This window comes from Anopheles stephensi, unplaced genomic scaffold (genome assembly GCF_013141755.1).
Source record: "Anopheles stephensi strain Indian unplaced genomic scaffold, UCI_ANSTEP_V1.0 ucontig124, whole genome shotgun sequence".
NCBI classification, from domain to species: domain Eukaryota; kingdom Metazoa; phylum Arthropoda; class Insecta; order Diptera; family Culicidae; genus Anopheles; species Anopheles stephensi.
Window position 1 is genome coordinate 20,713 of NW_023405041.1, and position 12,907 is coordinate 33,619.

The 12,907-nt window shown below is 45.2% G+C and overlaps 1 protein-coding gene across 3 annotated transcripts in view; it reads left to right on the forward strand.

Annotated features, from left to right (window-relative positions):
- The window catches only part of LOC118515265, a 55,679-nt gene that overhangs the window by 12,897 nt on the left and 29,875 nt on the right, over positions 1–12,907 (forward strand). For all 3 annotated transcript variants that reach the window (XM_036061953.1, XM_036061951.1, XM_036061952.1), the window contains one exon: positions 12,355–12,390. The gene's annotated coding sequence lies outside the window, so the exon portion shown is untranslated. The remainder of the gene's footprint in view (positions 1–12,354; positions 12,391–12,907) is intronic.

The window sequence follows — 12,907 nt, forward strand, 5'->3', positions numbered from 1 at the left end:
GGCTGTTTGTGGCGCGCTTAAGGACAACTTATCTACGCTTCCTTCCTACGGTTGATCTGATGAAACTTTTCAATATATGCCTGTATATTTACAGAAAACCGATTCGGGACGGGATTCCCCAAGGTAAAGTTACTGCTGCCGGGCTCGCTCGACCTCACAGAGCTTTCGTGCGCAGTTAGTTTGTGAAAATGAACGAAAATATTAAACAAACCGATGAAAGGATCTTTGCTGTGTTGTTATTTGCTGTTCGAGTTCGAGCAGACCTTCCGAGCTCTTTTTTTTGCCAATGCAACGTGATAAATTTTATGCTTCCCTTTTTTCGTTTCCTCTCTAGCCCCACCACAGTCTGGTGTTTATCTTGGGAAATAAATTCATGATGTCTGGAGCAACTGAATAGCGAGAGGGGCAGCGAAAAAAGCTACAAGAAGTGGATCATAAAAATGGAAGCGTTAACTTAAGGGTTACCCCGGACTCACCCGACAGCGAAGCAACGAAGAGCATAATGACATCCATTTTTCACACGAAAGATTTAACAACCTTTTTCGGGCACGGATGAAACCATTGCGACGGTCGTTTGTTTTCCAGGCCAGGTTCCAGGCTTGCAAAGTCACCTCGGAAGGTTTTTCCGAGCAACCGCGCCGGACGGATCGGTTTAATGTTGCAGGTTTTGCGGGCCTGTCGCTGACCGTGACAGTGCTAATCTGGATGACAAATCTCTTTCAAAATTAACGCCCCCGGGGTGGGGTGGGTGCGCCCTTGTCCGGAAGTGCTGTTTTGATGTATTACTTTCATTAGTTTGAGTAGCTTTGGGTGCGAAAAAGGAAAACAAATCAGACAGAGAGAGAGAGAGAGAGAGAGACAGAGAGAAAATTATTTGATTATCGAAGGTGAAGATTTTCCATCAAGATAGTAGCAGTTCAAATGGGTGGCTAGCCCGATCGGTAGGTACATGTGTACTTGCATTTGATTAATGGCAAAAACAATCGTAAGGAGGGAACACAAAACAGGGAAAAGATTCATTTACATTTTATGGGATTTTTTTCCAACCCGCTTTTCCACGCCGACAGACATGCGCTACAAGACTAAGAGGGGGAAAAAAGGCAAATCGACTGCAGAGCCGATTTATGACTGCGCTGTTCGGCGAGCACCAGGTCGGGAACGGGCAATAATGAATCGCTGTAGTAAACGAGCGATGTTCCACGTTACTTTTCCATAGCAGCAGGAAAAACTTTCCCTCCCCAAAAAATGCCTGACCTCATCCGGTCGCGATGATGAATGTGGGAGTGTGTAATTAAATTTGCCGAAAAACTTTCGCCCTCTCCAACTTGGTGTACGGTTAGTAGTTAAGTGTTCGCTTGCTGTTAAGACGTTAAGTGTGACACGATGGTGAACCAGATCACCTGGCCCAGACTGCGAAGGGCAGGACGAATCGGTGTACCCTATTCGCATTGAGCTTATTTGTTTCGAGAAACGAGATTACACATAAAAATTAAGAACTGAACCATCCCCAATTCAGCGCACTGTAAATGAGGCTCCCCTACCGACGACGATGATGATGATGATGATGGGTCGCCTCGATGCAGCAGTGCCGGGAAGTTGATGATGTAAAATTTAATTAAAAGCACATGAGCGCAAAGTTTTAACGGGCGGTTCGGAAAGCTGGCGCAGAGTGGTATTTTTATGCAGATTTAAATACATACTTTAATGAAAATACTTTCTAGGCGGTGATGCAGGTGTATCCATGTAGCGAAACTTTGGCCAGCTTCACAGATGGGGTTGAAGCTCTGGCAATGAATGGGAAACTTTGTATGAAATCAGTGTTCGGAATACATTTGATGTTGTACGTCCATTGAGTTGGTGATATTAAAATGTGTAATAGACTGCAATAACCATGGGTGACTTCAAAGTTGCCTGGTAAGGATTTTGAAGGACTGGTTGTATCGCTATGGATAAATCAAGTCAAGGATGACTGAGGTTGTAGTGCCCAGGGAAAAGAAGTAAAATCCCAGGACCCTGTGGTAAAATATCATCATTACGTGGTAAGCATAGGTCAGGTAACGCTTTCTTACATATAGAGCTAAAAACAGAATAAATGGTGGATGGAAGTTCAAGGGTTATTGTCTCCAAATGAGTTTATTAAAAGGGGCCGAGAGGTTTAACGGCCTGCATGTTGAAGCCTAGACTTTTTTATAACACGTCTTGCTGCTTATAATATCTGAATAACATTGAGGGCTATTCGGTGTCCGAGGTGCTAGCTGATTCGGGCTTCAAACGGAACGACCTGGTGTGATATCTCGTTCGGGTTGTCTTCTCGTATGGACACAGCTATTAAGGATTGGCTTCTTCTTCTTTTTCCTGGGCACTACAACCTCGAGAGGTCTCGGCCGGCCATTGGTGGCTTTCTGTGACTTAATTTTACCGGTAGTAAATTAGTGAGCCCTACGTACGGGGAAGCGGTCTGGATGGGATTTGAACCCCGGCCCTGCCGTGTGAAGACTGACGCCGCTGTCTCCTCGGCCACCGGACCGCCCATAAAGATCGGCTATCAAGACAAAAAAGTCGGCAATGGCAGGCTAACATCTCTTGATATTGCAGAGCCAAAAAAGAAACGCAAGAAGAAGCTAACTTTATCTCTGAGGAAAAGAAGGAAGGCCTCGAATAACAAGTGCATAATAAAGCTGAAAGATTCTTAAATACACGTCCAAGTTCTCCAACATTTTCCATTGTCAATAAAAATGTTAACGAAGCGAATATTTCAGGAAAATATTGATGGAATACTCTGAAGAACTTAACTCAACTTTAGGGTTTAATATCCTAACGAATTGGTAGAGCATCCCGGATAAGTCCCTGTTACGATGGAAAGATTTGGATGGGATGCGATCCACGGGTCTGAGGTTCGAAGGGTCGGAGTCGCTACCATTAGGCTACAGGCTTTTTCTCTTCTGTTTATTCCGCGGTTCTCAAGTAAAATTCTTAAGACTTCAATCCAGATTCAGTTGTACACTGGATATACATATTGGATGAATGAGGAAAAATTATCCGATTATGCTTTATTATTGTCTGACGTTTTTATACACATAATACGACTCGGAGAATTGATCTTCGGAAGGCTCAATTTCGAAACCAAGTTGTCAGTTGAATCTTGCTTTATTATGCTAAAAGGTACGGATGTATACATTATAGGATCAACGTAAAACAGTTTGCGTTAAGGGGATTTCACCTGACATTCAAGCTATTAGAATCCCTTCTGAGTCTGTTTTATCCCCATTGAGTTGGCTAAGACAGAAGAATGACTAACGTAACAGATGAAGGCACGCATTTACCTGTAACCATGATACCATCTATAGTTTGATTAACCGCTTCATCTCATCGTACAAGTCGTTAGTCCTTGTCTGGAAGATTCATTTTGTAATGCGCACGTACAGTAACTCATTTATGCAACTCCATGCACATGCATTTATCACAACGAGCCACACAGTGCACTGCACAAGATTTATCCGTAAGTCCGTAAGTCCATCAGCTCCAATCTAACGCGTCACGTGTACTGCAACAAGCATTATGATGTGGCTTTTACCGCTTGACAAGCGTGCCATAACAATCACGGTCTGAGTCTACAGCTCCCGGGATAAGCTAAAGTGCGTGTACCGAACCTGAACCGAAGAAAGGGAAAATGAAACCGTTTCTTCCGTTCCCATCCAAGATTGAAGTAGCTTCCGTTCCGTCCCTCGGGTTACGTTTGTGCGGAATCAGTTCTTCCGATGGAGGAGATGGAAAGCTGTGTGTGTGTGTTGTTTTCTCTGGCTGGTCAATGCGGCGATGAGGGCGATTGAGGTTCCTTTCTCGATGCAGTAACCAGCAACCCGGCCATATGGTTTTGGGGTCGTTATTTATTCAGTTTCGGGCTACAGAGCTACACGGGGTTGAAAATGAACTGCTTCGTAACTCTCTAAAGGGACTTCTGAGTAGGGTGAAGGAAGAAGCGAAAGAGAGAGAGAGAGAGAGAGAGAGAGAGAGAGAGACGGTGAAGAAAGCCGACTGCCTGCTAGAAAAGCCAACAACGGTCGGTGGAAAAGGTAGCTGGCACAGCATTCGGCCATCGGTCCCTAGGGCGGAATGGTTTAATGAAAATATGTTTATGTATGCTTTGTCGCTTGGTTCGAAGTACACAATCGAAGGGAACCACCGTGCGGAATGAAAGGGAAAGCCCTCGCAGGCAATTGCAGGCAGCAGAAAAGGAAACTCGCACACACATTCACAATAGGTGTTCGGTTGTCCTAGTTTCCTAGGAGTCTGCTGCAGTGCGTCTTGGGTGCCCCGTGGATGTGGATGAGGTAAATATTCTGCTTATCAATTATGAATGACGGTATAGGACCTGCCGGCGCACACTGTCGACCCGAGGACCACGTCTTTGAACGAGACGAGAAATCGAGCGGCCCGTCCCGTGTCTCGCAGATGATCATGTTGTTAGCAATTGTAAACTGTTTGCGATAGCGTTTGTTTTGTGCTTTACCATTCTGGCACGAACGACTTCCTAATGAGGAATGTCTAGGCTCGGTACCACGGTTCAGATTTGTCGCCATCGTTTCTTGTGAAGTCGGTGTAGTCGTTTCGCTTCGTTTTACCCCGAGGGCAATGTCAGCAGGTACAGTTGTTTGGCAACGGTTCTGTGGAAGTTTACGTTGCCTAGTAGCAATACGCAGCCAAGAAAGCTGTAATTGGGCGAATATGGTACAAAGATGAAAGAGTGTACTGCGATGGCAAATAATTTAACTTTATTACAAACCGTACAGTGCGTGTTTTGCTACAGTGAAAAGCAACTAAAAGACATTACGTCCTTAAGAAGCGATTATCTGCTCGCATAAAACAAATCGCTCAGTCGTAACAGCTTTTACGCTGTTAAATGAATTGTAAGGAAGCGCCAAAACACGCGCAAGACGAAGCGAAAAACGTGCTCCAGTTCGTGGGTAGTGCTATTTAGCACGTCACCAGTACGAAGATCGGAAAAGCAACACCGAGAAGAGCGAGAGAGAGAGAGCGCGCTCGCGCCAGGCCGATCTTTTATGGCGTAAATGAAATTTTACTAAGCGAACAGAATTACCCAGTAATGGACGTATGCTTAGCGTTGAAAATGTGAAGTTGAAGGATGGCACGTGTTGTAACGGGGGTCATTCGGAGTACAGTGGTAGAAGAAGCGTTTGTTCAATAATCTATTTCGATCGTACTCGTCCCAGCTGTACATTGCTTCCCTTTCTTACAGCTTCAGAGTTGTCGGTTCAGTTTGAATTTTCGCCCTGAGGGAAGAAAAAAAAATAGAACAAAAGTGCTTAAAGTGTGTTTAATGTTATGCGTAAGATGGTGATTCATAAACGCATAAAAGAATTGCGACGTGCGCCGACCCAAACACAATGAATGTCCGTTCCGAATCACTAAGCACCAGGCGTCTCCATCGGTTGTTGCTCGACCGAGACCGAAGCAGGCGAAAGCTGCTTTAAAGTGGCGAAACAGGGCGTTTCGAGCATGGCTGTTGTTTTTGTTTCGTTCGGTAGGGAGAGAGCTCACATCCGAAGAAATAATTTTCCCATCCCAAAATTTGTTATGAATTCCGTCGGCAAAATCGTCCATCTTTACATCGCAAACAAATGTTTTTCCTCCCCGGTGTTGTTCTGTGCGTGTTTTTTTTTTACGGAGGCCCACTAAAAGCACCTTGCTGTTCCAATCGCCAAGCTACATGTAACCCTGGGGGGAGGGAAAACTGTTTGTGTGAGTGGATCGGAAAATCAATATTGGTATAGGAGGCGTTACCTTTTTTTCTTTGGGGTGGGGAAGCGTTACATTAAATTGGCCAAAGCAGCGCTTCTTGGATGTCTGGAATTCATGTATCCCACGTTTCCGGCCAATTCTCGTGAAGCACACCCGATGGTTGTGCAGGGAAATTAGTGCGTGCTACCAACACAGATCGAATGGTTGCTGGGATGTGTTGTCGTCCCTAGATTGTGATTATTGTGTGCGAGAAAATGTTGTTCGCCGTTGCAGAATGAGCTTCGGGGGGTTTTTCTTCCAGCTAGCACATCGCTCCATCAGTGGTGCGTCAAGGGTCCCAAAAATCTATATGATAATGTGTGTGTGTGTGTATGCTTGGGAGAGAGCTTTTGCGAAATGATTTCACCACCCAATCAAACGATCCGGCCCGGAGGTGTTTGTATGCTAATGGAAAACCTCGTCTAGAACGATCGTCTCCGCTTGACAAATCCCTTTCCATGGGGGAAAAATTCATTTCAGTCGAACTATTTCGGTGTCACATAACAGCATTGGCTCGTTAAGGGAGCTTTTCTCTTATTAAAGTGTTTGGAAATGGAAATGGTCTCAGTTATTAGGTTCCGTTATCGTGTTTTGACGTACATTTTGACAACGTTTTCTGCAAGGGAGTCCAAAAGGCGCGATGTTTGTTTCAGTGAAAAATCAACCCATCAAAGGCGAGTTTTTCTTATTTTTTTTTGAACGGGAGAAAGTGATGTGGACGCAGAATTCAATTTCGTTCAATCTGCTCAGCTTACAGATTAGTAGCGGATTAAGCAGATGATGTCTAGCGTTACGGTGTCGGTGAGAGAGAGTGAGAGAGAGAACCGGCTGACACGCTGACTTGTGATGAACGTGCATGATGGGAAAGATGCGCAAATGTCTGCTCGATTGGATCTCGCTGATTCGTCCTCAGCTCTGACAAGGTGTACCTCGAAAACTCCTTATTTTGAAGGTATAGCTTAGCGGGGGTTTTTGTATCAGCCGACGACGAACCTCCAAAAGTGGCAGACGTGTGGGACCGACAGAACCGAGTGAAAGGAAAAAGGATAACAAATTGGATAAAGAGATCGGTGTGCACGGTGGCGAAAAGCCACCTGAAGGCAGGACAATGGTTCTGCGACCGCCGGGCGATGGATTACCGGTTTTCCACGCACCTACCGACGAACAGACATTGGACGGGTAGGAAGAAAAAAGAGCTGTGCGGGAGTTGGTTCTCTCTCTCTCTCTTTTTCTCCGTAAGTATCTCCAAGGACTTTAAGATTATCCGTTGTGTCCTTTCATGGAATACAAAATAGAAAATACGGCCACAATGGCTGACGGTGCACGATGACAAAGGCGACCGTGATATCAAAAGAAGACGAAGAACGGGGTGGGAAAGCGAAGCAAGAGGGGAGAAAAAAACATCCCCCCAAGGAAGAAGCAAGAACTAGACAAGCTCACTTTGCACAACCGTTCTGTCGGTGGACGACGCTCGGTGGACAAAGTGAAACCAAGCGGTCTAAGCTCGTTATGGTCGAAAGGCTCGGCAATCAGCCGGATCACTGGCACCACCAGGTGAAGAAGTTACGGTGAGCTGGCCGGTATGTGCTGGAAGGAATGTGTCGCCACAAGCAGTTTTCCTTTCGCCAGTTTGCCCCACAGTCGGCCACCCCACTGGACTGCTGGACACGGTGATAATCCTGTTGATTATGTTTGCTGTAGTCAGCAAGATTCTTCCCGGGTGAAGGTGAAATGGATAGCAACAGCTTGAGAAGCTGCTGATGCATCATTAATTTTGGATTGGGGCTACAATTTTCCCCGCTGAAGATGTCCCATTACTCTGCTGGGCTCATTGTTTTGACAGGTTGAATTGTTTTCGGTTGGTTTTTGTGTTTGGTCGGAGACACTTTGTTCCAAATTTTCCAACATTTCGGAATTGTTCGAGTAGTTTGCCACTGCTTTAAGTTATTTTAAGCTGAGGCAGAATATCGTAATCCAGATTTACCAAACGAAGCTGTTTGCGCCTAGAGGTAGGCAATTCGCATGGTATAAGAGGAATGAAAGGAGGTTCTTTGATGTAGTGGAAGATTAGTCGGTCTTTTTCAAGGTAGGCTCGGGTATCGAGACCCGTAAGGAGAGGTCTTCCTTGGTTGTCTATCCGACTAAGCAGAGAAGAAGAAGAAAAAGCATAAAGGCTGTAGCAATGGTAAAATTGAGGTTATTACTAACTAGAAAAACTGTTGCAGTTGAGGTCATATCCGACTTGTTTAATCCTGTAGGTCTGAACGGATTTAGTGCCTATATATAGGCAATCCGCAAGGCTTCAAAAGGAGGATTGATGTTAATACCAATACTGTTGAAATAATTGCCACGTACCTCGTCCTATTGGAATGAAAGAAGGCTTAACCTCGTACACAACAATTTAAGCCGGTATAATTAACGAGGTTTTGTTATAATTACTTAGTAAAATAGCAATTCCTCTAGATGAAACGAGAACTAATTTCCTTAACGCTATTTAAACAAAATTCCCTGAAGCTTATGCCACGAATCCCAATGACAATATTCCTCCGTCAACTATATTGACATAAGGAAAAAAAAAACCTCTCAGCTCCAATTTTCTATTCCCTTTTAACACTTCATCACCACGATCCGTTGCGACGTTGCATTCATGTCTGGCGTGGCTTTGTCACTCATACAACAGCGCCAACGGTTGTGGTAGTGGTTTTAAGTAGAAAATCTTGTTCCATTCCAGCAGTTTCAAGGCACGAAGCAGCCTTCGGGTGTTTCGGAACCAGTTCTGTTGTGTGTGTGGGGGGAGTTGTACGGGTTTTATTTCATTCCGGACTTCAGGCAGCCCGCTCTACCACAACATCACCGAAAGCTAACTTATAATGGTTTGATTAAGTTAGTGCTACACGGGAAAAAAAAAGAACCGTTCCGGTTAAATGTGTTTTCTACAATTAGGGCAAATTTAATTAAGACAATTTTGGCTGCCAGTATGGGGCCAGTATGGTGGTGGGTTTCATTTTGAGAATTTTGTGCGAATTGGCCGAGTGGTGTTCGCTGGAAGTTGCCCCAAATGTTCTGAAGAAATCTTCCTCAGATTTCCGATGATAGGATAGCAATAATTTATGTTGGTTCGGAGTGAAAGAGCCCAGATTCGAGTTGGAGATGGTTAAGAGAAACATAAACAGAGCTCAAAGCTCTGGGTCGGTGGCCCGAGTTTGCTCGCTCAACAGGGTTGAATTTCGTGACCGGAATAAGGGCGTTCGGTACCCGGTTTTCTGTAATGGTTGGCGCCCGTGAATCGACGTTGATGGTAGCTACTTTTTGCCGTTCTCCGTTCGATGACTTCAATCGATCGAAATCTTCGCCCCCGAACGCAACGCAACGGACTCGATCCGGCTGTAGCGGCACGGCGAACATCTCGGCCAGGCCCTGACGAGACAGTTAAACAAGATTATTGGATCCTTTCGGTGTCCGGATTTCATCGTTCAATCTCCGGAACCGCCGGTTCTCCGGATGCTCCGCGATGCCGACACCTTGGATGACGTGATCTGATCCGAAAGCCATTTCCCGACGCCATCAGTGCAGTGCGTTGTTGGTCGCTGTCAGCTATCTGTTCGGTGCGGTTCTTCTTTTCCCCTTTTCTTTGATTATGAGCACATCCGTAGAATCGCAAAGCGAAATGGTGACAATCACATCCGCGTAATGCTCGTCCCATTGCACAGCGCGCTTGGGGCAGTCGGTGTATGCCACTCACGTACGTTCCGATTTCGCGAACAAAACACGAACAAGCAGGCGTACACCGGTGTGTCGAAGGAAAGCGCTAAGGTTTTGATTCAAATCAAGTACTCACCGACTTGCGACTGGGGATGGTGAATCTTCTTGCACAAGTGTTACATGTTTGTTCGAACGAGATTGAAGGCGCGAGGTTGCCAAGGGAATGCCACTCGCCGGCACGAGAATGACTAACGTTGGCGTTACGAATTTGGCTAATGAAAAATTTATTCAAATTAAAATTCATAACTACCTCGTTGGGTGTGATTACATTTGCTGACGCGGTGTGTGTGTGTGTGCGCGCTTCAGCGTTGGCGTATCCTGCTCTAATCTTAGGATTTTCGCGACAGGAATGCTTAAAAGCGATTTGTTGAAAGATTCGTCACGGGAGCGGGAAACACGGGGAGCCCATTTTCCAAGCTTTTCTTTTGTTCTACACCAACTCGCGATGATTCGCGAGGAGAAGAGTTTCTTTGTCAACGGGCGTCACGGCCCCGGGAACGTGCCACGGCGTCGTACGGCAGCCGTGTCAGTTGCAGGTGGTCGCACGGTGGGCGAGATTTATTGAGATTATTTCTCACGTCGCTGTGAATTTATCGGTTCAGCCAAGAATTCGTTCGAACTTTAATCCGGATTGATGATGGTGGGCGAGCATGGTGGGAATAACGGGCACAACATTTCTCAAGGTGATGATAAATAAGATGCTGCTTGTCGGCGTGTCTTTTGATTGTGCATTTTTATTCATAATTTATTTACCGGGAAGAGTTTACCACGCCCGGAAGTATGCAAAAGGGTTTTTTAAATATTCCGTTTCACAGTATTTTTAATCGTTTTTTATTTCATCTATTTATGCTCCTATATGAATTTACTGTTTTCCTTTTTATTTTTAATCTAAGTTATAGAAAGTTCACTTAAAAACAAAACTGCAGCAACCATGATTGTCTCTAAGTTGTTAGTATGATTTGTGATAGGAGTTGCATACCAACAGGCGCATTTCGGTCGAAAATCAATGTAGAGCAATTTACTAACTTACAGAGCGCTGCCGGAGCAGTCCTCAATATTGGCCTCGGTTTAGGTCCGTTGATTGCTATTCCAAAAATTGCTGACGGTTCAACACCATCACTCCATCTCGTTCTGGGACTACTACGTCGCCTCTGCCCATATGCACGACCTATTTCGAATTTATGGGAAGGATCGTTTGGTTCTAATTTCATGACGTGACAAGCTCAACGATAGTTTGATAAATTGTATTGGTTATAGAGCTTATTATTGTAAAATGGAACAAACTAATCAATTCCTTTCTCCACAAGCTCCTCCACTGCTGCCTTACAGTAATTGGGATCAAGTTAATCCATTTATTAAATAAATTTGGTAAGAGTGACGATCTGAAAAATTCACAAAGAACTAAAGCTATACAAAACTTTTCTTCTGAATTAGCTTTCCTGAGGCATCAAGCTTCATAGGGCGGCACCCATATTACACTGGCGTAAAAAAGCGATAAATTTACTCCATCCGTTTCTAGGGGGGGGAAATGCTCATAACAGTATGAAATATGTTCCCTCACGCCTTCAGGTTGAGCAGCTACCATCTCCACCATACAACAACGATAATGACAATCGATGGTTGGTAGAATTTCTCACACGAAAACAATTTCCTTCGGTTCGGTTCCATGTTGTCGCATCGTTGATCTAAGCCCAAGCGAAAGTGAAGTTGTCCGTAAATAGCGACACCTGAAACCTGCTTGTTTGTGTGTCCTCTATCCTTCATGATGATGGGGCATGCGTGCGCTCGCATCGTGTCAGGTGTGGTCAACATGGCTAGCAGCGTCGAGATAGCACAGCTAATAATAATCCTATCGTAGAAGCTTTTTCCTATGGCAATATTCTTCCGATCGGTTCCGCTGCAGGATGTCATCGCCGACATGCCGTGGGGTACGCTCACGTTCATCATGTGTGTGTGTCTGTGTGTTTGTTTGTGCTCTGAATGTTGCTTTGTCACCTACAGCCAAGGCAGAAAGCCGGACGGTGTGGAGATGATGTATGTTTGTGTCATCTATCAGACATTCTTGGGTTTGGGTTGGCAACACGGGCAACCATGCCGTTCCGTTCGTATAGCCTTCAGCATCATTTCCTGCGCAGTCCTGATGGTAATTTTGGCGTGAAGATGACAACATCATTATTTTCATATTATCGCCCGTGCAGCAAACGGGTGGCAGACGGGACCATGCACCATGCTCGGGGTTCGGTGCAGAGAAAATATTGCCACAGCATTCCGACGTCATCCCGAGAGCACGGTGCCATCATCATTCAAAGGAAGGTTTCCTGTTTTCTTCTTCACTTGAAGCTGCTCAACGAAAGATATCCTTACGCAAAACCTTCCGCCCCGGAAGCCAGATGTTGGCAGGTGTATATTTATCGGCTGAAGCATATGGGATATGATGGGATAGGATAAAAATATTACCCACAGCAAAGCATCCTTCACCTCGAGTCATCGGTTGATGTTGATGATGATAGGGGATAATTGGTTACAAATGATGGCAACGGACGAGATATCCCAGGCAGGGCTCAGCCAGGCCTAGATTCGATTGTGTGAAGCTATTTGAGGAACAGCCGAGCACAAAGGCGACTCTTCACCGGGGCAAGCAGCTCTTTGGGTTGTTGTGTAATTATTTCCAGCCCTAACGAACACGGCGAGAATCGGATCGGATGATCTGTTTGTTTGACTTGTGTGAGAATCAGTATAGAGCGAAGGTTAATTAAGTGTTGTTGAATTTTCTTTATCGTTCTTTATTTGCAGAGGCCAGAAACTCCATCGTTCGCTGCTCATGAATAGGTAAGCTAATTGAGTTGATTGTAATACGTTTATCGAGTGTCAGATGTTTTGTTGTGCTGTATGTTTAGCTAAATCTAGATTTACATTCCAAAGCAAACGGCCAGTTTGAGCAGACGTACAGTATAATATTCTCTCGTTATCCGTATGGCATCCAGAACTCCTGTTATTCACAATGTTACAAATTCGTACCTAACGTGCGGTGCGGCTCGTCCTTCACTACGGTCGAGCAATCCACCGGCCACATTTCAATCAAATGTTCAATTTCCCCATTTCCCTGGAAACACACAGGAACGGCACAACGTACCGGTTATGGCCGTGAATGGAGAAGACATTGTTTGGATCCGGTTGTTTTCCGCACGATATTGTAGGCAGGCAGGCAGACACAAGCAAGCAGACAACAATCCACACGATCCACGATACTTGCGATGCCTCGTACTTCGGTTCCCTCCCGGATGGTCCAAAATCCATCGTCCACCGTATACAATCCGGTGCCAGAATGCGCACTGGAGCAGTGAAT